Source organism: Mirounga angustirostris, unplaced genomic scaffold, assembly GCF_029215605.1.
Source record: "Mirounga angustirostris isolate CCGP_5_RB_7025 unplaced genomic scaffold, mMirAng1.0.hap1 SCAF_9, whole genome shotgun sequence".
NCBI classification, from domain to species: domain Eukaryota; kingdom Metazoa; phylum Chordata; class Mammalia; order Carnivora; family Phocidae; genus Mirounga; species Mirounga angustirostris.
Window position 1 is genome coordinate 37,143,764 of NW_026991717.1, and position 27,832 is coordinate 37,171,595.

A 27,832-nucleotide genomic window follows, 5' to 3' on the forward strand; every position below is an offset into this window, starting at 1 on the left:
ATTCACAGAATGGAATATTATTCAGGGTTTTAAAAAGAGCTATCAAGCCATGAAAAGACATGGAGGAAACTTAAATGCATATTACTAAGTGAAGGAAACCAATGTGAAAAAGCTATATACCATATGACATTCTGGAAAAGGCAAAACTATGCCAGGAGTTGGGGGAGGGAGAAATGAACAGGCGGAGCACACAATTTTTAGGGCAAACTACTCTGTATGATGCTATAATGGTGAATACATAAGTATTCACATGTGTCCAAACCCACACAACACCAAAAGTGAATCCTAAGGTAAACTATGGACTTTGGGTGATAATGATGCGTCTATGTAGATTCGAGTGTTAGTGGTGGGAGAGGCTGTGCATGTGTGAGAGCAGGGGTATATAGAAAAATCTGCACTTTCTACTCAACTTTGTTGGGAACCTAAAACTGCTCTAAAAAATAAAGTCTGTTTTAAAAGAAATTTTTAAGTCCATGAAACCAAAAGTGGTTCTTTGATATAAGTAAAACTGAAAAACTTCTAGCCAGACTAATCAGGAGGAAAAAAGGAAAAGAGGCAAAACACCAATATCAGAAATAGGAGAGAGAAATTATAGACATCAAAAAAATAAGGGAGGGCACCTGGGTGGCTCAGTTGGTTGAGGGACTGCCTTCGGCTTGGGTCATGATCCCAGGGTCCTGGGATTGAGTCCCACATCAGGCTCCCCCTGCTCTGTGGAGAGCCTGCTTCTCCCTCTCCCTGCTGCTCCCCCCTGCTTGTGCTTTCTCTCTCAAATAATCAATAAAATCTTTAAAAAAATAAATAAATGGGGGCACCTGGGTGGCTCAGTCGTTAAGTGTCTGCCTTCAGCTCAGGTCATGATCCCAGGATCCTGGGATCGAGCCCTGCATTGGGCTCCCTGCTCTCCGGGAAGTCTGCTTCTCCCTCTCCCACTCCGCCTGCTTGTGTTCCCTCTCTCACTGTGTGTGTGTCTCTCTCACTGTGTGTGTCTCTCTCTCTGTGAATGAATGAATGAATGAATGAATGAATGAATGAAAGAAAGAAAGAAAGAAAGAAAGAAAGAAAGAAAGAAAGAAAGAAAGAAGAAAGAAAGAGAAATAGGGAGGGAGAGAAAGAAAGAAAAAGGAAATGTTACGAACAATTCTATGTCAATAAATTTTACAACTCAGATGAAATAGATAAATTCCTTGAAAGACAAACTACCAAAACTCACTTAAGAAATAAATAGAATAATCCTATTATCAGTTAAAGAAAATGAAATTGTAGTTTAAAATCTTTCCATCGACAGAACTCCAGGCCCAACTGGCTTCATTTGTGAATTCCACCTAAAATATAAGGAAGAAATAATACCAAACCTAAAAACATCCAGAAAATTGAAGAGGAAGGAGGGAATACTTCTCAACTCGTTCTACAAGGCCAGCACTGTCCTGATACCAAAACCAAAGGCATTCTAAGAAAACTACAGACCAAATCTCTCATGAATATAGACACAAAAATTTTATTTATTTATTTATTTATTTATTTATTTATTTATTTATTTATTTATTTATTCATTTGAGAGAGAGACAGACAGAGCACAAGCAGGGGGAGAGGTGGAGGGAGAAGGAGAAGCAGACTCCCCGCCGAGGTGGGAGCCCAATGCGGGACTCGATCCCTGGACCTGGAGATCATGACCTGAGCCGAAGGCAGACGCTCAGCCATCTGAGCCACCCAGCGCCCTAGACACAAAAATTCTTAACATTTCTGTAAACAAAAGGCAACAATACACAAAAAGTATAATGCATCATGACCAAGTGGTATTTTTATGAAAAAAACAAAATTGGTTTACCAGTTGAAAATGAATTGTTAAAAAAAACCTTTATATAAGATTCTATCTTTTAATGTAGAATATATGTTCTCATTTTCTTATTCTTTATACACTCATGTTAACACTTTTCTTCATTTGCAAGAAGAATAAAATCTTCCTCAAAGAAAAAATGTAATAATTACATGAAAGCAGTATGAGAAATGTAATGAAGGGAGGAGTGATACAGGGAGGGAGAGTGTGATTGATTCCTCGGTGGCAGTAATTTTGAGGTTACTTAGTCTTTAAATTTCAATGTTTTCTTTTATAAAATGGGGACACTAATACTCTCCCATCAGGTTGAAGGAAGAATAAAGTGCATAAATGTTAGGTACTTGGTATGCTTGTACCTAGTAACAAAGTCAACATACGTTAGTTCCCTTTTCCTTTCAAAATCTATAAAAAGTATTTCTCATATAAAAGAAAAAGGCAAATTGCAGAACTGGTCTTCTCATTTAGAAAAGAGATTGCCCCAAATCCAACATGACAGCAGCAACTAGGTCAAAACAAAAAGATAAATGATGTCAATTCAAGAAGCATCTATGTTTTGGGGCACCTGGGTGGCTCAGTCATTAAGCATCTGCCTTCAGCTCAGGTCATGATCCCAGGGTCTTGGGATCAAGCCCTGCATCGGGCTCCCTGCTCAGTGGGAAGCCTGCTTCTCCTCTCCCACTCCCCCTGCTTGTGCTCCCTCTCTCGCTGTGTCTCTCTCTGTGAAATAAATAGATAAAATCTTTAAAAAATAAAACAAATAATGATAATTCATTTAAAAAAAGCATCTATGTTTTGTTTCACATTTTATTGTAATAAAATACAGAGAGAAACTATATTTAACATAGCTTATTAAAACATATTCACGGGGCGCCTGGGTGGCTCAGTCATTAAGCGTCTGCCTTCGGCTCAGGTCATGATCCCAGAGTCCTGGGATCGAGCCCCACATCAGGCTCCCTGCTCTGTGGCAAGCCTGCTTCTCCCTCTCCCACTCCCCCCGCTTGTGTTCCCTCTCTGGCTGTCTTTCTCTCTGTCAAATAAATAAAACCATTAAAAAAAAAAAAAAAACTTAAAAAAAAAAAAACATATTCAGATTCCACTTGTACATTATTAACCTAAGACATGAGGAATATATTAAATAGTATTTTAAAAATCAAATTCCTCACCATCATCTTAATTTCATTCAATTCCAAATAGGAACTTTTGCTTTTCAGAGTTCTGAGCAATGAAATGCAAATCTCCTTTGGCAATAACAATCAAACTCCTCCCATATTTCTGTGGGAGACCTTAGGGTTCTTCAAAAGAATAATGTCCCAAGGAAGGAAAAATGCATTTGAGAAAACAGTCAATAACTGGAATAAATAAATAAATGCATCCATCATATCCTGCAAGCCACATAAAGCACTACAGCTTACATTTATTCTACGGCTGCTATCTTCAAAAACAGCTTTAACCAAGGCAAAAATTTGAAGTAAAAAAATTGTAGGGAATACCTGAAAAGTTGCTACTAGGATACACTTACTAGAATCAAGCATTCAAACAGCTTTTACTCATTACAAAACATCTTTTACTCATTGAGCATCTAATTTCAAAAAAGCTGCACACACCCTTATCTTCTAATGATAGATCTTGAATACTCAAAATCTAAGATCAATTATTTATTTTTTAGGACCAGAATCTCCTGTTATTTACATTTTCTCCCTTTAAATGCCCACTCTTTAATTAGTGTAAAAATTAAGACAATTTAAAATTGTGTTACTCTACACTTCTCACATTTCTTTCACATCATTTTGACTCCTGTAAGAACAACTTGGCGAGAAGATATTTCATCTTATAAAGAAGACAGTTGAAGGTCTGAGAGATGAAGTGATTTGCCCATGATCACACATAACTGGAAAGCAGTGAAGCTAGAATTAGAACCCTAATCATAACCCAACTCACTTTCTACTTTATCACAATGCTCCAGGCAATTTTTGAAGAGAGAAAGGAGACACAAATCAAATCACTAAAGTCTCTATGTAAATAGCAGCTAAATCAATTATCTAGAGGTGAAAGAGGTTAAAAATTATTGGTTACAAGAGATACAGATTCAAATTTGCCAACTATCTCCACAATCTTTTCACTATTTCAACATTCTCTTTTTTTTTTTTAAAGATTTTATTTATTTATTTGAGACAGAATGAGAGAGAGAGAGAGAGCGAGCACATGAGAGGGGGGAGGGTCAGAGGAAGAAGGAAGCTCGCTGCCGAGCAGGGAGCCCGATGCGGGACTCGATCCCGGGACTCCAGGATCATGACCTGAGCCGAAGGCAGTCGCCTAACCAACTGAGCCACCCAGGCGCCCTCAACATTCTCTTTTTAAAGAAAGGAATGCTTAATAATTGCTGTATTGCTTTCTATGATAGAAAGCTCTGAACATGGGCAATTAAATCAATAAAATATGACTAAGCATACTTCGACTCATTATAAAAGTCTAACAGAAACCTCAGAGCACTAGGACACAACCAAAGCAGACACTGTGACTGCTCCAATATCCATTCCACAACTCTAAGTGGCAGCAACAAGGAAAACTGACTTCAGCTCAAGGGTGGGCTTGTCCCCATCCTCGCTGCCAGAAATTCAGAAATGGGGAGGAATCATGCCAATGAGACATGAAGACAAGTTCTCTGGTAGCTTCTGGTTAAGTTTGTCCTTCCTGTCCAGAGGAAGCTGTGGGGTGTCCCACTGGATGGGGGGGGCACCAAACACAGGGCGCTGGAATTGGGTGGAGGCCAGTGGCTTGGGTGATAAAGAATTCACCCAAGGCAGAATAAAGGAGATGAAAGTTTACTGAATTCAAGGGAGCAGCAGGCAGGGCAGCAACAGAGAGCTTGTCTGTGAGGAGGCAGTGGTAAGGGGCCACAGTTATAGGGCAGAGTGAGGGAGTGTGGGGACATATGGAATTTTCCCTTTGTTTTGTAAACTTGGGAACTGTGCCTGGCTGTACTGGTCAGTTAGGGCCTATGGTTATTTTGAGGTGGGTCGCTTAATGAGCCTGTTTGCAATGCCTGTTAGCATTTAGCTCAGTGGTCACTGTGGGCCCTTTGCTTAAACTTGTTGCTTAAAAGCAGCCTCTACAGATGCCAGACTTTTCTTCCTTGTAGAACATATGGTTCCTTCCTGGCAACCATCATACAACTACAGAGAAAGTCTTGCCTTGGCATAAAGCCAGTATTATGGAGCCTAAAGAATCTGAATTCTCCGTGTCTTCAGTAAGGTAGTGATGAACTAATCCTGAAGACTACTGTCCTTTAAGACTTCCAGTTATGCTAAGCCAAAAAACTTCCTTGTTGTGTAATAAGGTGTCTGAAATGGGCCTTTGATACTCACAGCCGAAACAAGCCTAACTGAAACTGAAATAATAAGGACTAAGTCTTACATGAATAAATAAATAAAATCTTTAAAAAAAAAAAGAAAACCACAGGCCCAAAATGGCATCACTTGGGCAAGGCAAGTAACCAAACCAGGGTTTTAACACCTAACCTAACTGCAGTTTCAACCCCCCAAAGCAATTAAGTCTTAACCTGTCCATCAGGAATTTTTTTTTTAGAAAGATTTTTTATTTATTTATTTGACAGAGAGAGACACAGCGAGAGAGGCAACACAAGCAGGGAGAGTGGGAGACGAGAAGCAGGCTTCCTGCGGAGCAGGGAGCCCGATGCGGGGCTCGATCCCAGGACCCTGGGATCATGACCTGAGCTGAAGGCAGATGCTTAACAATTGAGCCACCCAGGCGCCCCCATCAGGAATTTTTTGATAAGCACCAGCAGCTAATCTGTCACATGAGCCCTCTCCATCCCCTAAAGAAAGATGAGGAAATCCACCTAATAATACCCCTTGCCCTTCTACCTGAGGGAAGATGAACTTGCCTGGAACGATCCTTTCTTTTCTTTCACTAATAACCTTCTTGCCCCACCCTCCTTCCTATAAAAAACTTACAGTTTGTACAGACCCTCGGAGCTCCCCTCTACTTGCTAGATGAGATGTTGCCCAATTCATAAATCACTTAATGAAGCCAATTAGATCTTCAAATTTACTCAGCCGGATTTTGTTCTTTGACAATATTAAACAGGGATACACTTAAATTCTAAACTACATGGCAATTTCTGCTATTCTACAACACCAGGTACCTTCTATGTCTCTATTTATGATATTCTCTCTCTCCTTGGGATGTTCTTCACCCCTTCAACTGGCTAAAATGATTCTTGCTCTAACCACCACTTGGCTCTCCCTTATCATGGCTTCCCAATGAAAGGGAATCAAAATAGTACACTAGAAAAAATAAACACAGAGGAAGGCAGTAATGGAGGAACTGGAGAACAAAAGGGATATATATTTTTATTAAAAAGTCCTTACCTATAAGTAGTTACTTTAAATATAAACAGTTTAGTTCTTCAATTAAAAAGCAGAGATTGGGGATGGCAGGGTGGCACAGTCATTTAAGTGTCTGCCTTAGGCTCAGGTCATGATCCCAGGGTCCTGGGACTGAGTCCCGACATCGGGTTCCCTGCTCAACGGAGAGTCTGCTTCTCCCTCTCCCTCTGCTGCTCACCCTGCTTGTGTATGCACTCCCCCCACCCCGGTCAAATAAATAAATGAATAAAATCTTAAAAGAAAACAACAAAAGAGATAGGTAGAAAGGATTTTAAAAGATGACTGAACTATGCTGTCTATAAGAGACTCATTCTGGATTCAAAGAGGCTAAAAGCAAAAAAATGAACAAAGACATTCCTTACAAACGGTAACCAAGCGAGAGCTAAAGTGGTTATATTTAATCAGACAAAATAAGATTTAATTTTTTTATATTTATTTGAGAGAAAGAATGCAAGCAAGAGAGCACTAGTAGGGGGAGGGGCAGTGGAGAGGGGGAGAGGGAGAGAGAGAATCCCAAGCAGACTCCAGGCTGAGCACAGAGCCCTACTCAGAGCTCCATCTCCCGACCCGGAGATCATGACCTGTGCTGAAACCAAGAGTTGGATACTTAACTGACTGAGTCACCAAGGCACCCCAGACAAAATACTCTTTAAGTCAAAAATAGTTATAAGAGACAAAGGAGGACATTATACATCGATAAAAGGTAAATCCAGCATGAAAATATATCACATATAAACATATGCACCTAACAAGAGGTCCTCAAAATATATAAAGCAAAAACTGACAGAACTGATGGGAGAAGCATTCTATAGTAATAGCTGGATACTTCAATATCCCACTTTCAGTAGAAAAACCATGCAGGTAATCAGCAAGGAAACAGAAGACTTAAGCAACAGTATAAGCTAACTAGACCTAGCAGATATATACAGAACACTCCACTCAACAGCAAAACAGGGCATTCTCAAGTCCACATGAACATTTTTATTTTTTTTAAGATTTTATTTATTTGACACAGAGAGAGAGCACAAGCAGGGGAGCGTCAGGCAGAGAGAGAGGGAGAAGCAGTCTCCCTGCTGAGCAGAGTGCTGGACGAGGGGCTCAATCCCAGGACTCTGGGATCATGACCTGAGCCGAAAGCAAATGCTTAACCGACTGAGTCACCCAGGCGCCCCACATATGAACACTTTCAAGATAAACCATAGGTAAGGCTACATACAAAAGTAAGTCTCAATAAATTTAAAAGACTGAAATCATACAAAGTATATTCTCTGAACACAACAGAATAAAATTAGAACTTAATAACAGAAGGAAAACTGGAGAACTATAGATATGTGGAAATTAAACAACAAACTCTTAAACAGACTCGGGCAACTAATTTATATTTATTGCAAATATCTATAGTAAAAAAAAAAAGTTTTCAAGTCATTAATCTAACTTTACACCTTAAGGAACTAGAAAAAGAAGAGCAAACTAGTGAAAGAAAGGAAATAATAAAGATTAGAGTCCAGGTAAATTAAACAGAGAATAGAAAGACAACAAAGAGAATCAATGAAACCAAAAGTTGGTAGTTGAAAAGATAAAAATGACAAACTTTTAGCTAGACTAAGAAAATAACAGAGAAGACTCAAACTACTAAAATTAGAAATGAACGTGGGACACTACTGACCTCAAAGAAATAAAAAGGATCATAAAAGAATACTATGAACAACTGAATGCCAAAAGATTAGATAACCTAGATGAAATGGAAAAAATCCTAAAAGACATGATCTGCTGATCTGTAACGAGACTGAATGAGTAATCAAAAACCTCCCAATAAAGAATTAACACCAATCCTTTTCAAATTCTAGCAAAAAAAACCTGAAGGAACACTTCCTAACTCATTTTCAGACACAAACATTGCCTTGATACCAAAGCCAGACAGATACCACAAGAAAACTATCGATGAATATCCCTTTTAAACAGAGATGCAAAAATCTTCAACAAAATACTAGTAAACTTAATCCAGCAGCACATTAAAAAGACTATATGCTTTGAGCAAGTAGTATTTATTCCAAGATTGCAAAGGTAGTTCAACATATGAAAATAAATCAATGTAATACACCCTATTAATATAATGAAGCGGGGGAAACATGATCACCTCAATTAATGGAAAAAAGGCATGACAAAATCCAACACCATTTCACAATTAAAAAAAAAAAATGCTCAGCAAACTAGGGTGAAAAAAAAAAAGAGCTTTCTCCGTAAGATCAAGAACAAGATAAGGATGCTCACTTTCACCATTATTCAAACACTGTACCAGAAATTCCAGCCAGAGCAATGAGGCAGGGCAAAATATATAAAAGGCAACCAAACTGGAAAGAAAGAAGTAAAACTACATACACTGAAAATCCTAAAGACTCTGCAAGAAAAATTATTAGAGCTAATAAAATTCAGTAAAGTTGTAGAGTATAAGATCAACACATAAAAATCAGTTGTATTTCTACACATTAGCAAAGAACAATCTGAAAAGGAATTAAGAAAACAATGTCACTTGCAATAGCATCAAAAAGAATAAAACACTTAGGAAGAAATTTAACCAAGGAAGTACAAGACATGTACAACGCAAGGGACAAAAGACTGCTGAAAGAAATTAAAGAAGACCTAAATCAATGGAAAGACATCCATCACATGTTCATAGGCTGGAAGACTTAAAACTGTGGTGATAAAATGTTCCAGAAATAGATAGTGGCAATGGCTGTACTTAAAAATCTCAAATTTTGGGCGCCTGGGTGGCTCAGTTGGTTGGGCGGCTGCCTTCGGCTCAGGTCATGATCCTGGAGTCCCGGGATCGAGTCCCGCATCGGGCTCCCTGCTCGGCGGGGAGCCTGCTTCTCCCTCTGACCCTCCTCCCTCTCATGCTCTCTGTCTCTCATTCTCTCTCTCTCAAATAAATAAATAAAATCTTAAAAAATAAATAAATAAATAAATAAATAAAAATCTTAAATTTTATGTTATGCAAATTTTACCACAAGACTCAGAAATGACACAAATATTAGAATTAGCATATGAGGATATGAAAATAGTCATTATAACTGCATTCGACATGGAAGATTTTTTTTAAATGGAAATGTTAGACAGGAAAAGTAGAAGGACTTCATCACAAGCAGAGCTACATTTTTTAAATGTTAAAGGAAATTCTTTAGCCAGAAGGAAAATCCACATAAAAATACAGATCTACATAAAGGAAGAACACCAGAAATGATCATTTCAAGGGTAAATATTTAAGATTTTGTTTTATTATTTAAATCTCTCTAAAAGAAAAAAATAATAACAATGTAATGAGGTTTTATAACATGTAAAAGTAAATGGATCACAACAATGGCATAAAGGCTAAGGAAAGAGAATGAAAGTATACTTTTGCATGGTTCATAATACTATACACAAAATGACATTATCTTTGAAAGCAGTGAAATGAAAGATGTATACTATAAACGTTTATATACTATAAACCTAAGCAACCACTAAAATAACCAAACATGCAGTTACAGCGAATAAGGCAACTGATGTGATAAAACAGAATCACAGAAAATACTCAACTAAGCCAAAAGAAGACAGAAAAAAGAAGGAACAAAGAATAGGACAAATGCAGGGGCGCCTGGGTGGCTCAGTCGTTGGGCGTCTGCCTTCGGCTCAGGTCATGATCCCAGAGTCCTGGGATCGAGCCCCACATCAGCTCCCTGCTCGGCAGGAAGCCTGCTTCCCTCTCCCATTCCCCCTGCTTGTGTTCCCTCTCTCACTATCTCTCGCTCTCTGTCAAATAAATAAAATCTTAAAAAAAAAAAAAAAAAAAGAATAGGACAAATGCAAAACAAATAACAAGATGACAGACTCAAACACAACTACATTAATAACCACATCAAGCATACAGGCATACATCTCATTGTGCTTCACTTTATTGCACTTCACAGATAACTGTTTTTTACAAAGTGAAGGTTTGTGGCAACACTGTGTTGAGCAAGTCCATCAGTGCCATTTTCCCAACAGCATTAGCTCACTTCATGTGTCAGTGTCACATTTTGGTAATTCTCACAATATTTCAAACTTTTTAATTATTATTCTATTTGTTATGGTGATCTGTGAAGAGTGATTACAACACTGAAAGCTCAGATGATGGTTACCAAGTTCAGCAATCAAGTATTTTTAAATTAAGGTATGTTTATTGTTCTTTTAGACATAATGCTATTGCACACTTAACAGTATACAGTATAGTGTAAACATAACTTTTATACACACTGGGAAACCAAAAAATTCATGTGACACACTTTATTGCAATACTCACTTTATTGCAGTGGTCTGGTACTGAACCTACACTATCTCCAAAGTATGCCTGTATATGATCTATAGACTCTATTTATTTAAAAGATAGATACTATCAGGCTGGATAAAAAAGCATGATCCAACTAGAAGCTGCCTGTAAGAAACACTTTAAATATGAAGACACAGGGGCGCCTGGGTGGCTCAGTCGGTTAAGCATCCGACTCTTGATTTCAGCTCAGGTCATGATCTCGGGGTCCTGGGACTGAGACCCACATTGGGGTCCCTGCTCAGCAGGGAATCTGCTTGTCTCCCTCTCCCTCTGTCCTCCCCCTGCTTGTGTGCTCTCTCTCTTACATAAATAAATAAATCTTTAAAAAAATAATACAAATTTAAAAATTGGGTCTTTTCAGGCACCTGGGTGGCTCAGTTGAGCATCTGTCTTCGGCTCAGGTCATGATCCCAAAGTCCTGAGATCGAGCCCAGTGTCAGGTTCCCTGCTCAGCAGAGGAGTCTGCTTCTCCCTCTCCCTCTGTCCCTGCTCATGTGTGCTCTCTCTCTCTCTTTCTCTCACTCACTCTCTCAAATAAGTAAAGTCTTAAAAAATAATAACAAAAATTAAAAAATGAGACAACATGAGACATTTCACCAAAGAGAATACAGATGGCAAAAATAGTATGTTCAACGTCATTAGCCATCAAGGAAATGCAAATTAAAACCATAAAGAGGGGGTGCGTGGGTGGCACAGTCAGGTTAAGCGTCTGCCTTCAGCTCAGGTCATGATCCCAGGGTCCTGGGATCAAGTCCTGCATCGGGCTCCCTGCTCCTTAGGAGGCCTGCTTCTCACTCTCCCTCTGCCTGCTACTTCTCCTGCTGTGCTCTCTGTGTCAAATAAATAAATAAAATCTTTAAAAATAAAAAAATAAAATAAAATAAAACCGTAAAGAGAGGGGCACCTGGGTGGCTCAGTCGTTAAGCGGCTGCCTTCGGCTTCAGTCACGACCCCAGAGTCCCAGGATCAAGCCCCGCATCAGGCTCCCTGCTCAGAAGGGAATCTGTTTCTCCCTCTGCCCCTCACCCTGCTTGTGCTCGCTCTCTCTCTCTCAAATAAATAAAAAATCTTTAAAAAAATAAAAATAAAAATAAATAAAACCATAAAGAGATACCTCTACACACCTATTAGAACACCTAAAGTAAAAAATAGTGACAATATCAAATGCCAAGGAAGAGAGAGAAACTAGGCCTCTCAAATAATGCTGATGGGAATCTAAAATGGTATATGCCACTCTGGAAAATGGGTTGGCAGCCTCTTAAAATATACTTTACACTTTCTTAAATACATTTACCATAATACCCAGCAATTCATACTCCTAGACATTTATCCCAGAGAAATGAAGTCTCATGTCTTGCACACAAATGTTGATAAGAGCTGTTATCTGTAATAGCCAAAACTGGAAACTGCCCAAATGTCCAACAATGGGTGAAGATTTAAAAAACTCTGGTACACACAGACCTGTACCTCTGAAACCAATAATACATTATATGTTAATAAAAAACAAAACAAGGGCGCCTGGGTGGCTCAGTTGGTTAAGCGACTGCCTTCGGCTCAGGTCATGATCCTGGAGACCCGGGATCGAGTCCCGCATCAGGCTCCCTGCTCAGCAGGGAGTCTGCTTCTCCCTCTGACCCTACCCCCTCTCATGTGCTCTCTTTCTCTCTCTCAAATAAATAAATAAAATCTTTAAAAAACAAAACAAAACAAAACTCTGGTACATCCATACCATGGGATACTGTCCAGCAATAAAAAGGAATTACTGATACATGTGACAACTTGGATGAATTCCAAGGGAATTCAAAAAAAAAAAAAAAGGCAGTCTCAAAGGTTACATATGTTTTTATTCCATTTATTTATCATCTGGAAATGACAAAGTTCAAAAATGGCGTACAGATTAGTGTTTGCCAAAGGTTAGAGGGATGGATGAGACTATAGGATGGATGGATGGGGATAGCACAAGGTTCTTTTTGGTAATAGAACAGTTCTGTATCTCAGTTGTGATGTTGATTATACTAATCTACACATCTCATAAAACTTGAAAGAATTGGGGTGCCTGGGTGGCTCAGTCATTGGGCGTCTGCCTTCGGCTCAGGTCATGATGCAGGCATTGGACTCTTGCTTGGCGGGAAGCCTGCTTCTCCCTCTCCCATTCCCCCTGCTTGTGTTCCCTCTCTCACTGTGTCTCTCTCTGTCCTCTGCCTGCTACTTCTCGCTCTAGTATATTTCACCTAAAACTGGTGAAACCTGAACAAGATCTGTGGGTTGTACCAATGCCAATTTCTTGGTTTTGATATTGTACTATAGTTATCTAAGATGTTACCATTGGGGGAAATTGGATGAAGGGTATGTGGGACCTCTCCATACTAACTTTGGAACCTCCTATGAATCTGTAATGACTTCAAAATAAAAAAATTTTTTACAATACAATCTTGACCTACACACACACACGTGGCATAAAAGTATACTCAGGCAAACCAAAGTCTTAATGAGATCTCAGACTTCCAATCTCCTAACCCCTCTCCCTAAGCAACTACTTCTTTTCTTGTGTATCCTTCCAGAGAAGTTTATGAACATAGAAGCATAAATGTGTTTATTAATGTGTGCATATGTATTTGCATATACACCCACAAATACACAATTGACTTTTTTCACAACTTACTTTTTTACAGTAATGTCAGCATATCATACTGTCCTGCAACTTATTTTTTTCACCCAATAATATGTGTTAGAGATGAACTCATGAAAAAGTACTCCTTTTTTCTTTCTTTTTATGGCTGTGTGACATTCCACTGTATGGTTGTACAATCGTTTATTTAACCCATATTAAGAATTACTTAGGGCTTCTGGCACTATAATAAACAAAGATAAATCTTTAAAATTACTGAGTCAGAAAGTATGAACACTTATAATTTTAATAAGTCCTCCAAAGAAACTGCACAAATTTACATTCCTGCCTAGAGTGTATGAGTGATTCTATATATCCTTGCTATTGTTGTGTATCAAACTTTTTAACCTTTATCAATCTAACAGTGAAAAATGCTCTGCTGTTGTTTAAATTTGTTATTACTAACATAATATGTTATTACTAAAATTTAGTACTATATAAGACCATAAGGTGCTGAGAATAAGTGATGTACCCAAGAAAATTTTGCTATGGGGAATTATAACCAATGAAGAAATAAAAAAAGATTGGGGGCACCCGGCTGGTTCAGTCAGTGGAGTGTGTTACTCTTGATCTCGCGGTTGTAGGTTCAAGCCCCACGTTGAGTGTAAAGATTACTTAAAAATAAAATCTTAAGGGGCGCCTGGGTAGCTCAGTCGTTAAGTGTCTGCCTTTGGCTCAGGTCATGATCCCAGGGTCCCGGTATTGAGCCTGCATCAGGCTCCCTGCTTGGCGGGAAGCCTGCTTCTCTCTCTCCCACTCCCCCGCTTGTGTTCCTGCTCTCGCTCGCTCTCTCTGTCAAATAAATAAATAAAATCTTTAAAAAAAAATCTTAAAAAAAAAAAGATAGGAGTTGGAAAAGTCCTTAGAGAGTAAGAATAGCTTGTTGAAATGCTATTCAATACATACTTTAACACCATAATGAGAAACTGTCCACTCTATTTTCATTTCAATTGTTAAAAACATCTTCATTATGTACCGATATTTCCCTTCCTCTAACTTTCATTCATTGTTCCTAGTTCTGTCCTCTGGGGATATAAAAGATGTTTAATCCTTTTCCAGGTCCCAACCTTTATGCTTTTCACAGAATCACAGACTTAAGTCAGGAAGAATATTAAAGATCACTCAATTACCCAATTTGAAAAAGCATTACCATATATCCCACTAAAGTCTTTTTTTTTCCAGGCTGAATAACTCAAATATTTCAATTATTTTGCAAATATCTGTTTCAAGACACTGCTTCATTCTGATTACTCTCCTCTGAATACACTGTCTATCAAAAAGCAGCAAACAGAATGGAGAATAGTCAGCTAAATGCAGAGTAGAAAAAGATAATCAACTGTGTTATAAACAACCTGCTTCAAAATATTTAAGTATTAAATATTTTGAGTATGAGCCTTTGGGCAGTTATAATAAACTTTTGACTCATCAACTTCAGACAAATAAGGAGACCCAGCCAGGCACACACCTACTTAAAAACAACAACAACAAACCACCTGTTAGCCTTCCAAGTCTCCAACCCTGTAATTGTGCAGATTAAAAAAAAAATCAATTACAAGGCTTTGTTTGTCCCTAGCAAATACATACATGTCAAATATAAAATTATTATAATAAATATTTTCTTAGACACAGTCTATCTTTCCAATTATTAAAAATAAAGGGAGAGGACAGAGGGAGGATCCTGATTCTGTCACATAACATACTAGCACTCTCTCACAGTTTGTAATGGATAAATATTTTAAATAGGACATGGGGGAAGACAGCACCTTGAGGGACACCACTAAGAATGAACTGCAGTTTAATTTTAACATCAGCCCATTAATCAATCACAAATCCACCTATCTATGCAATTATTCAGACTACATTTCTCTAACTTGTCTATAAAGATATCATAAGAGGCTGTCAAATGCTATCTGTATAACCTTGGGGGTCCCTTCCCTCATTTGTAAAACACCACTAAATGAGACAATCTATGTAAAGCATTTAACCCAGTACCCAGAACAAAATTAAAAATCCAATAAATGTAGCTGTAATTCTAGATATACTATGGCCAGAGTATCTTCTGTTGTACCTACCAGGTTACTTACCCTATAAGAAAAGAAATGAGGCCAGAATGACATGACTTGCTCTCTGGGAACCCATGCTGGCTCTTAGTGATCAGCACCTTCTTTTTTAAGTACCAACAACACACATGTTAAAAAATCTGAGCATTTGGTTCAGGAATGACACCTATCTCATCAGTTTATTACTATTATCTGCAACGTTTACTTATTTTCCAACACTGTATATACTTCAGGAGCTAAAACGCTCTTTTACATACAATAGGTGGCTCAAAAAAATTTTTTTTGTTGAGTTTTCTTTTTAAAATCAGGATGTATTCCTTAGTTTTGATAAAATTATCATGGTTATATAAGATGTCAGTTAGGGAAAGCTGAGTGAACGGTATATGGGAATTCTCTGTACTATCTTTACAATTCTCCTAAAAATACGTAAGTTTTTCAAAATTAAACATTTTTAAAAAATTAAGATGATCTTTCTCACCTCTGATAAATTCATTCTTAAAATACCTCAAATATTACCAACCACTATTAGGTACAAATTCTTTAGCAGCCTTTACAGCCTGATTAATCTGGAATAGAAGGTGTGAATTCCAGCAAACAGGAACGTTCGTAATACCCCTTATCCTGGGCCACACAGAGTTAGTATTCAGTAAACAACAGTCATCCCCAAATTTTATTTTTGGAAACAAGAGCCTTAAAAAAATCTATCCCAAAGTATCCTTATGCCTAAAGCATTAAAGCTCTGTAGAATCCAATTAAAACCTCTGACTCTTACTGCTCAAATCACTTAATTAGGAGTAATATTCAAGTCAAGCTCAAAATCTTTGATGTATGAGACCAATTACTATATAGTACCATTAGCATGGAAATCATTTTAAAAATATGTTTATATCATGGATGATTGGTTTCTGAATTAGGTAAATAAGAATTTAGGAAAATGATAAATTTTATTTGTAATTATTTAAGCTCAAACTTTCAATGTTAAGCAACAAAGTCATGAAAATTCTGCTAAAACTTTAACTGTCAAGCAGGGAAATCCTAAAATACCTAAGAATAAAGTGTCTTTCCTCTAAATACCTCCAAATAGATTTTATACTTTAAAGAGTTTCTTTCAGGTATCAACCATCTAATTTTCAGAAACTTGGCTTTCCTTTTTGGGACAGTACTACAGAATTGGTACTATAAACAGAAGTGCTACTGTCAAAGAATCGATCCAATAATAAAAAGAGCTAAGGCCACTTGTCTTATAGAAAATTACTGCCAAATACTGCCAGACCCTGCTTTTCCTTCCTTCGGGGCTAGTAGCCAGATACTAATCATTTTTAGACCCTTTCTAATTTTGAGTACACAATTTAGTGCACAATACCACATCTGAACTAGACACTATTTTAATGAATGTTCTCCATAATTTGTCTAACGTTTTGGCATATAAATACACACATACATGCATACATGATCTACCATACCTCTGGAAGTATTTCTATAAGAAAGTGATTAACAGTGGTTGCCACGCAGGCAACTGTTTGGGTCCTGGAGTTTTATATGTTTTTGTAAAAAATATTCAAAAAAATTAATTTATCCATTAAAAGAAAACATTAATTCCAGTTAAAATATTTTACCTTACAAGATAATGTATAAGGGAATCTTTTAAAGATATTTTAAAAATATTTTAGTATGTAATTGTTTTAAAAACAATTTACAATGTTCAACTTCACTTATAATAAAAAAACCACAAATTAAAGAAAGATTATTTTTGCTTACCAAATTAGAAAAGCTGAATATTGGCATATAAATTGGCAGGACCCTTCTAGAAAGCAAAATGGCAATATCTAACTTTTTTAAGGTCTTGCCTTTGGCTGAACATTTTTACTCCTATCCTAAGAAAGTAAGTATGGAGAATGAACTTATGCAAAGATTTTCTTCAATGTTATCAGCAGAGGAAAAAAAATGTTTAATAATTGGGAATGGTTAAATCACTATACACCCATTCAGCAGAACTGTGCTACTTTAATAAAGTTAGATTTTGAAACAATTTTAATGAAGTAGAAAAGTCTTCATGATATAATGCTTGGTGGGGTAACAAACAGTATACATATGAATAAATATATTCATGTATTCATTGGAGGAGGAAGAATGTATACCAAAATGATAGTAATGCTTTATTTGGGCTGAGCTTATTTTGCCTTTCTCCAAGTTTTTAAAAGAGTACCTAGAACTCTTTATATAAAGAGTTATATATAGGGACAGTTATATATATAACTCTATTTATATACAATATAAATATATAAAACATGAACACACACCTTTATTCTTAAGTTTATAATATTGCAAAACTGATGTAGTATTTAAACAGTTGAAATACTAAATCAAAACCTTCTAATTAATAACATTTAGGGAAACCAATGAAGAGTAACCCAAGTTACTTTTACTATGTATCATTAAGATCATTCCTACCATACAATAAGCACTACCATACAATACAATAAGCACTACCAGCTAGCTCATTTTTAAATCAAAACAATAAAAAAAGAAAACCTCAGACTACTATATCAGTACACAAATGGAAAAAAAATTATCCCATCAGACAGGGTTAATAATGTAATCATAAGATAAAATTATAAGAATACTTATTAGGATAAATAATATCCCTGGAAGAAAGAACTGCTTAAACTAACATATAACATCTAAATTAATAAATATAACCAAGCTTATCCTTTAAATGCACTGATTCTGCTACTGGGAAAAACAATAGTTATTGAATAAGTAAATTATCATTTCTCAGACATTAATCTGTATGTTTCAAATGTAGCTGGAGCATACCCCTAAAGATTATTTCCACCACTAGTGCCCACTTAAATCACAAGTTCACTATTACTCTTGGCACCCTTCAGTGGGTTACCAATGCCTTAAGCCCAAATTCCTTCCGTTGGTTATAAGACTCAACTGTGTTTTCATATTGCTGTTATTAAAGAATAATGCCCTGGTGGGCGCCTGGGTGGCTCAGTAGTTAAGTGTCTGCCTTTGGCTCAGGTCATGGTCCCAGGGTCCTGGGATCGAGCCCCACATCTGGCTCCCCGCTCAGCCGGAAGCCTGCTTCTCCCTCTCCCACTCCCCCTGCTTGTGTTCCCTTTCTCTCTGTGTCTCTCTCTGTCAGATAAATAAAATCTTAAAAATAATAATAATAATAATAATAATAAAGAATAATGCCCTGGCAAAAAAAAAAAAAAGACTCATGGATGGTCCTTGCTTTTACTCGCTACTCCTTCTCACTTGCTTTCTACACCTGAACCCAGTAGTTTGCAAGAAAGTGTGATCCTTGAACCAGCAACATTTCCATCATCTGTAAGCATGTTAGAACTCCAAATTCATGAGCCCCACTCCTACCAGGAGATTCATATGCACATTATAGCTTGAAAACCACTGCTCCAGCCTTCCTGAATTGCCTGCAGATCCCCAAATCTGCCCTGCTCTCTCTCTGCAAATGTAGTTGCCTACCTACAGTGTTCTTTTACCTCATTCCCTCTGAGGTGTCCTATCCACCTTGTTTCCTACTCATCTTTCAAGTCTTAGCTTAGAAATCACTTCAAAAGAAAACTGTAAACTTCCCCAGAATTAGAAAAATATTACTCAAGATTTCTTCTATTATTGTAGCTCTCATTTGCATTCTTCACCAACTAAAGCCATTTCTAGAATTACTTAAGGCCATCAAAGAAAGCCTTTGCTTGACATACCCCAAAACATCACTAACACATGACAAAAATAAAAAACAGATTCACAGCTTCTCCACCTGTGTTATGAATGTATTGGTATAACTGATTTCAAAGTGTATAGAATGTTAGAAAAAATATAATGTACAGTAGAACCAAATGTCAGAAAAAAATGACTTTTATTGTTGAAAAATTAAAGAAAAATAGCCAACCAGTTCTGAAATTCACATCTTGAAATTAATTTGAACTTTCTCTTTCCTGCGCATATTTCTCCCATTTTCTAGAGGAGGGAGAGCAAATAATGAGGAATATGGCTTTAAAAAAAAAAAAAAGGCAATCCCAGATGAAAGAGAAATGTGTAAAGCCTGGATAAAGCCATACTTTATGTCAGATAAAAGAAAAAAGTATGGACTAGAAACGGTTCTCCAGGGACACCTGGGTGGCTCACTCAGTTGAGAGGCTGCCTTCGGCTCAGGTTGTTGTCCCAGGGTCCTGGGATCAACAGGGAGTCTGCTTTTCCCACTGCCCCTCCCCTGCTTATGCTCACTCTCACCCTATCTCAAATAAATAAATAAAATCTTAAAAAAAAGGAAACAGTTCTCCAACATTTTTAATAAGTTTGAGATAATCTCACAGTACATGATTAATTACTAATTTATCTTCAATCATTTAATGATCATCTAGCATGTGCTAAAAACCATGTGGTATTAAGAATTGTGTCTCTCAGGCGCCTGGGTGGCTCAGTTGGTTAAGCGACTGCCTTCGGCTCAGGTCATGATCCTGGAGTCCCTGGATCGAGTCCCACATCAGGCTCCCTGCTCGGCGAGGAGCCTGCTTCTCCCTCTGACCCTTCCCCCTCTCATGTGCTCTCTGTCTCTCTCATTCTCTCTGTCTCAGATAAACAAATAAAATCTTTAAAAAAAAAAAAAAAAGAATTGTGTCTCTCTCTCTATATATATATGTGGAGATGAAGTTAACTCCTAGTTATTTAACCAAGAAATTAATCTTGTTTAAGATCTTATTTATTTTTGAGAGAGAGAAAAAAACAAACAAGTGGGGGGAGGGGCATAGGGAGAAGCAGACTCCCCTCTGGGCAAGCCTGATGCAGAACTCAATCCCAGAACCCTGGGATCATGATCTGAGCCAAAATCAAGGGTTGGATGCTCAACTGATTGAGCCACCAGGTACCCCAAGAAAGTAATCTTTATGTGCACCAAAAGACAGGTACAAAGTTGTTCACAGCAGCTTTGTTCCTAAGAGTTAAAACTGGAAATGGCCCAATGTATCAACAGAACAGAAAAACATATGTACTCAAACAATGGAATACTACACTACAATGAAAAAGAATGAATTACTGTTACCTTAAAAAAATATGGATGAATCTTACAGACACAATGCTGAGCAAAGGAACCCAGGTTGATTCCATTTGTCAGAAGTTTAAGAAAATAAAACCAATCTGTTGCAACAGAAGTCTGAAGAGTGGTTACTTTGGGGAAATACTGACTCCGGGGAAATACTGACTAGGAGAGAACATGAGGAAGGTTTCTAAGATCCTAGAAGTGTTCTAGATCTTGATCTGGTTGGTGACTACATGTTTACACATGTAGAAATACATTGAGCAGTTTATAATTTCTGCACTTTACGATATAGGATATTTTTGAAGTCCCATAAATTTTTTAGAAAATGAAAGAGAAAGTTCCTATTCCTCTAAGCCAGCCAGGAAAAAAGGAAGAAAGGAAAAAAGGAAGGAGGAAACGTTAAATCAAATAATTTCCAAATTCCTGCTTTAAAGTTCAATTGTTTTATTCAACAAAAATTTGAGCACCTACTCTGTAATAGGTACTGTTCTGGGTGCAGGTATATAGGACTGAATAAAATGGGTAAAAATCCCTGCCCTCATGGATCTTATATTATACTAGGAGTGGAAAGACAATATAGAGTATGTTGGATAGCTGAAAGAACAAAATAAAGAAACAAAGCAGGGAAGAGAAATAGGAAGAGTATGGGTGGAAGGGCTGCTATGATTCTAAACAACAGGGCCAGTAAAGGCCTCATAGAAGGGGTAATATTTTAATTAAGACTTGAAGGAAGTAAGGGAGGGAGACATGTATGTGTGGAAGAACATGCTCCAGGTCTTCTGAAGCAGAGAGAAGGCTACTGTGACTATAGGGAAGTGAGCAAAACAAAATAAAATAGCCAGAGTTTCAATGAGTTTAATTAAGAGTTTTACTCCAACTCCTTATTTAAAGATTAACTTAGGGGCACCTCGGTGGCTCAGTCAGTTAAACATGTGACTCCTGATTTCTGCTCAGGTCAAGATCTCAGTCATGCGATTGAGTCCTGTGTCATGCTCCATGTCCAGCATGAAGCCTACTTAAAATGCTCTCTCTCCCTCTGCCCCTCTCCCCCACCCCTCGTGCTTTCTCTAAAAAAAAAAAAAAATTTTTTTTTTTTTTTTTTTAACTTAAATTGGGATGCCTGGCTGGCTCAGTCAGTACAGCTCTTGACTCTTGATCTTGGGGTTGTAAGTTCAAGCCTCACCTTGGGTATAGAGATTACTTAAAAATAAAAATCGTAAAAAAAAAAAAAAAGATTAACTTAAGTCAAATCTTTTCTACACAGAAACTTCTGTAACCACTAGCTCAGTCCACCCTTATCTAATCTTCTGAGTTCCTATAGCTGTACCACTCATGGCATCTTTACATATTACCTTGCAATTAAATAAACACTGACTCCCACTCCCAAATAAACCAAGCCTCTTCAGGACAGTGACTAGATTTTATGCCTTTTTGTATCTCTATTAGTTGGCTTATGGATAGCACTTAAGTGGTTACGGGTAAGGCTGATGCTAATAACAACTTCCTCAGGCATAAGATTAGGTAACTGTGGATAGATTTTTTAAAAAGAAAAAAAGGAAGGAAAGAAACCAAGACGAGGGAACTATGTGAGTAAAGGCACTGAGGCGTCTCCATGTGTCATGATCCAAAGTCTGGATTTTCTCTGAGCCATGTCCTTAAGACTCTGAGATCCTCAACATCACTTTTCTAAAAGCCACTCCAGGCTTTTCTTTTTTTTTTTTTCCCCGTTGAGGGGCGGGCAGGACCAGGTACCTGGTATTCCTTTCAAATAATGGTTTTATAATACCAATGTGCATAACTAGCTTAACAAAGAAAATCTTAACCAATTAGCCACATGATCTTGAGCAAGTCATTCAATGACTCTTGCATGTGTCAGCTCCCTCACATGCTAAAATAGAGTTGGATTAAATGATCTCCGTCCAAACAATCTCAAATTCTCAACTTTTTTGAAAAAACTGAATGAATAAACATTACAACCTAACTTCTTCAATTTGTAAAATGAATAAAATATCTATTAACAATTTTAATACACTGAATAAGCAGTCATATTCAGAAAACAGTATAGTATTTGGAAAAGCACAGAACCAAGAGTACAACAGACCTGAATCTAGTTATAGCCTGTTGCTTAGTAGATAATGACCCTGAGCAAGTTATTAAATCGTCAGCCAATAAACAGACAATATAAAGACATACACAGGTTGGCAACAATCATGTCCCATACAAAAAGCAGCCAAGGTAAAATATCTACCAATCACTGATATCCAAGATCTCAAATACCCAAATTACTTTATAACTCTACTAGCAATTTTGGTTATAGGAACTAGTTGTTGTCTCAAAATCTGCAAGTTTAACAGAGTAACCCTTAACTCCTATAGTGCTGGGGAGTCTTACTTCTTAAATAATGAGGATAAGAACTATAGACCTGGGTGGCTCAGATGGTTAAGCGTCTGCCTTCAGCTCAGGTCATGATCCCACGGTCCTGGGATCAAGCCCGGCATCGGGCTCCCTGCTCAGCGGGGAGCCTGCTTCTCCCCTCTCCTTCTCCTGCTCCCCCTGCTCTCTTGCTCTGTCAAATAAATAAATAAATAAAATCTTAAAAAAAAACCCAGAACTATAGATCTAATATCAGTTTGTGGTCACAGGTGTAAGGTTAAAGTATCATATTCTATTAATAAGAGAAAGCCCAAAATTTTAGAAAAATAGGACAAGACTGAGATTTGGGCTTAACTCGAACATTATGAAGATATCAATCTTGGCATTGAGGGTTCAAACCTGTAATAAGACCCAACTGTGTAAAATAAGCATCGAGGTTCAAAAAGTAGTAAGACAAATATAAACCTAGTTTTGAGTCAAGGAGGAGTCAGTGACAGAAATAAATAATTACAGCATACTAGCAAACATAAGAGAATGAATGAACAAGACAGAGAGAGTGAATAACCCAGTGGGATAAGGAAGAGGGAGGACCAGAGGATACAGAAGACTTAAAAAGCAGACGGTGCTTTTTTTTGTATCTTGAAAACTCAGTAGACTTTGTCAGCAAGACAGGAGAAAGAAAGGCATTCTAAGCAGTGGGGAGAATATATGAGAAGGCTCTGTCTGAGTCAGGAAACAGTATGACTCTTTCAGTGAATTAACTGGATTAGTACAGTTGGAGCTTCAGATTTACGGTGGGGGAAATGCAGGAGATGAGCCAGATGATGAAGGGCCTTGTAATGATAAAGAGTTAGAACTAAATATGTACTGTAGGTAAAGGAGAAGTATGGATTTTAAGAAAGAAGCTTTGAATAGATTTGCATTTTAGAAAAGTCACCTTGGCAGGAGTGTAAAGGATGGATTAAAGGGAGTCAACCACTAGTAACCTCATTCTACAACCCAAAGTTAAATAAGGACATTACATCATCACATACTCAACCAGAAATCAGAAATGAAAATAATAATGCTTAAAACAAATAAAGTTAAATCATCAAAAGAAAATCATTTATCTTCATGAATGTATATTGTGGAATTAAATATTTCCTATATATCTTAAAAAGGAAGAGGTTTCTAAAATTAGGTATCATAAATGAAAATTACATGGAACTAGTTGTATCCTGAGAACCAGCTACTCTTCAGATAACTATCCCTTTTTGTAGACATAATACTGCTGACATGCAACATCAAAATGCAATAGAATCCTTGGAATCGGAGCTTACACTGATTACTGACAGGGACTTCTCTTTAATTTTATATATATGGAAACTGAGGCCCTAAGAGTCTAAGAAATTACCCAAGGCCATATGTTAGTAGGACAGTGAAGACTGGAATCCATGTCTTATGATTTCCTTTCTAGAAATTGCTGTAGTACATCATGTGTATAATTCTAGAATTTTGAATGATAATCCAAAACACACTCTGGTAGTACCATTTTCGTTATAGTAATAATGAAATATAAACAGTAAAACTAAACTATAGTAATAACGAACCATAAAATTATTTTTATGTTTCATACGCCTCAGAAGAAAAACAAATCTAGTAGATGTATCCATACATCTGACAAAAAGAAATCTCTTCCTGAAATCTGTGTATCAATAAGAACACCTCCACCCCCAACACAGAGACAAAAGGTATTCTTGTCTAAGGAGTTGAAAAACTTCCCTTCTCAAACTTGGAAATAATTAAATTTGAAAAAGGAAAGGCCTTAGATTAATTTATCTTTATATAATTAAACATCCAACATCTTTAACATGTTTAAACATTTTACTTAGGTCTCAGTATTCTTATTCTGTTGTGCTCCCCACCCCCTATAATATTAGATTCTTGAAATACATTTTTTCCTTCATTAGTACACACAGTGGAAGTGGCAACACTGACAAAATGCCTTATAAATACTGTACATTTCACAAATTTGCATAGTGACCAAAATGTTTTAATTTTTAGACTTCTCTAATTTGCACTTACATCCACTCACGGAAATAGATTCAAATAATATAAAAGCATAAAATTAATAGCGCTCTTCCATGCCTCTACAACCCTCTCTTAAAGAATCCCCCAAATACTCGGAAGTTTGATGTGTATCCTTATAGACTTTTTAATGCTTATATAACAAAAGGTGCTAATCCTCAGAGTCAATATATATTTAACACCCAAACTGTACTGATCATAATTCAATCTTTAATAATTCAGAAGGTAGAGCATTACCTGATTTGGTTTCCAGTTATCACAACAGACATCAATTATATTATTATTCAGGGGTTATAAAAAAAAAAAGTGAGCTGAACCCCAAGTACCCTGTTTCTTCATTATCAGCATCTCAATTATTTTATGTATTTATTTTATTTGCTTTCTCTCGATATAGGTTACATGTGAGCTGGAATCACTGTACCTCCAGTGCTGTGACACCTACCAGATAATAAAATATTTGCTGACTGATCAATATGTTTACTTAGAAATCATGAAAGCTGCTTTTTTAAAAAGTTACTGAAATTTGCTTAATTTATCATTTGTCTTTCAAAAATAGTGAGGAAAACAAAGGTCTGTTTAGGGTTTTTTGGCTGTAGTTCTAACCAAATATCTGCTCAATTGATCAATTTTGAAATTTTGATCAATTTGAAAGTCAATCAGACAAAAACGAAAAAAAAAAAAAACTTAAGCTCCTCAATGGGTTAAATATTGCTATGCAGGATCCCCTTGCATTTTTTTTTAATGATTGCAATACTCAAGGATTAAGTACATTAACCCTAATCTTTCTGGTTCTAAGATAAAAAGACATCTCAATCTTAAAAAACTGTTACTAAGAAAATGACTAAGGCAGGCAAAATTCTTTGCTTTGGCATAGTCAAATGTGTGTTTACCCAAAATGACAGAATTACTGTTAATATGGGCTCCACTGCCTGCCACATCAGACTTCATTTACAGGCCTCTCTGATGAAGTAGCTATCTAACCCGAAGACTTGTCAAGCAAATGCAGACTTCCCAAGCCATACATCTTTTTAAAAACCATATATACGGGTCATTTTATTTAAATTTCACCAAAGTCTGGGCTAGTTACCAAGAACTCTGCATTAGAGTCAAGACTAACTCAACCTTTACCAAAAAAAACTGTTTAGCAGGATTCTCTAAAAGAGCTGCTAGTCACCCTTACGGGTCTCAAATGACGCTGCTGCAGAGCTCTAGCTTTGGGACCTCAAATTCCGATACATTATTTGGAGACTGAACTTCACGTTATCCCTCTCCACGAACGTTTTTCAAAGGACAGAGAAGCCCGAACACACCTCCCATCACTACTTGACTCTGCCCAACACTCAGGCAAGACTTCAGGACAGATCTAATAATGCAGGATCAGCAAAGCAGACTACCTAGGAAAGCGAAGCCAAAACCACACAGCCTTCCCTACCTTCAGCGGCTGGCACGCTTAACCTTAGGACACTCGCCTCCCAAAGAACCTAGAGTCTATATACCCACCTAAGGTGCTGCCACTCTCTCGCTCCCAGAGCAGCGAGACCAGCAAGCCCCCACAGGGATCCCGGAGCAGGGAAAAGAAAACTGCAGAACCACCCCAAGATTTCTCCAACTAAGAAACAACGCGGATCAATGCTCTCACTGAGCACCGAATAAATCTCACGTAGAAAGAGACCTGTTCCAGGATGCTGACCAGCCACAGGCTGTCTACTGGGCTGGCTCCGGATGCCCCTAGAGCCCCCTCCTGCCCCGAGCCGACCCAGTAGTGCCTGCTGAGCCGCGCCCTCCATTCGAGATCTGCCGGAGACCCGCCAACTCGCCCTGTCGCCCCCTTAAAGACTGGAGACCATGCCAAGTTACCGCCCCCCTCTGGGCAAAGCAGAAACCCCAGTAAAGACGCCGGTCTCCGCCGAACACCCTTCCGCCCCCAGCAGCCCACCAAGGCGGCCCGGCCCCTGCAGGGCGCAGACACATCGCCCTCTCGCCCGGAGACCCGGATAAACAGAGCCCCCTTCCCCGAACCCTAATACGCTGCTTTGTCACCCAGGGATGCGAAACACTCCCGCTCAAAGGACCCCCAACACCCCAATGATCTGCCCCTTCAGAGATTCAGGACCTGCTAAACTGAATTCTCTGCCCCCAAAGAGCCTGCGGCCACGGTAAGAGGACCCCTTGTTCCGGAACCCCGCTACGTCTCCTCGAGGAACCCCAGGACCCTGACAAATCTCCCTTGACCCTGAAGTGGGACCCTGTGCGCCCCCACCCGCCCCCACGCCAAGCTGGAAGAGCCCCAGTAAACCGCCCCCTCGCCTCAGGAGCCCCGGCACCCGCCACACCGCCCCTGGGCGCCCGCACTCGGGTCCCACCCCGCCGCCTCCTGCCCCCCGCACTCCCGAGCCCCACCAAGCCTCGCGCCCACCAGGCAGCGCCGCGCAGCCCGCGGAGCCGCCCCCGTCGGGAGCCAGCCCGCCCCGGCTGCTCCGAGTCCCGGCTCCCCGACCGGTCCGCAGCCGGGACGCGCTCTAGGCTTACTTACCTGGGAGCGCCGGAGGGCGAGCGGACCGAGGAGCCCTGAGGAAAAGAAGGCGGCGGCAGGGAAGGGGCGGCCCAGGCCTGCGACTGCGGCAGCTCCAACCTCTCCGCGAGGAAGCGCTTGTGTGAAGAGAGCCCTCCCGCTTCGCGCGCAGCCGGGAGACCGAGCTACAGCCGTGCCCGCCGCTCTTCCCGCGAGATCCCAGCCACGGCAAGGGGCGGCCGCGGAGGCTCGAGTGACAGCCCGGAGAGCCTGTCGGCGGCTGCGCAGGAGGCGGGACTCGGAGCCCATTGAGACCAGTTGTAAAATAGAAAAGGTGATTCGTCCCGCCCACCGCTTCTCCCCTCCCCCGCCCCTCACAATTAACTAGGGGCAGAAGTAGCAGTGACCTTAAATAGTCAGAGGCGGTGGCGGATCGCGGCAAGGTGTCTCGGGTGGGGAGGCTGGGCTTGTGTCTGTCGGGTTCTGGTCAGCCTCCGTA

General features: G+C 38.8%; 1 protein-coding gene across 3 annotated transcripts in view; it reads right to left on the reverse strand.

The window, feature by feature from the left end:
* Positions 1–27,554, reverse strand: part of GLCE (glucuronic acid epimerase) — a 112,751-nt gene extending 85,197 nt beyond the window's left edge. For 2 of the 3 annotated variants that reach the window (XM_045899789.3, XM_045899790.3), the window contains exon 1: positions 27,355–27,553. The gene's annotated coding sequence lies outside the window, so the exon portion shown is untranslated. Of the gene's footprint in view, positions 1–27,354 lie in introns of all 3 variants that reach the window. The other variant, XM_054513451.2, reaches the window with a different exon arrangement.
* Between the last annotated feature and the right edge of the window lie 278 nt (positions 27,555–27,832).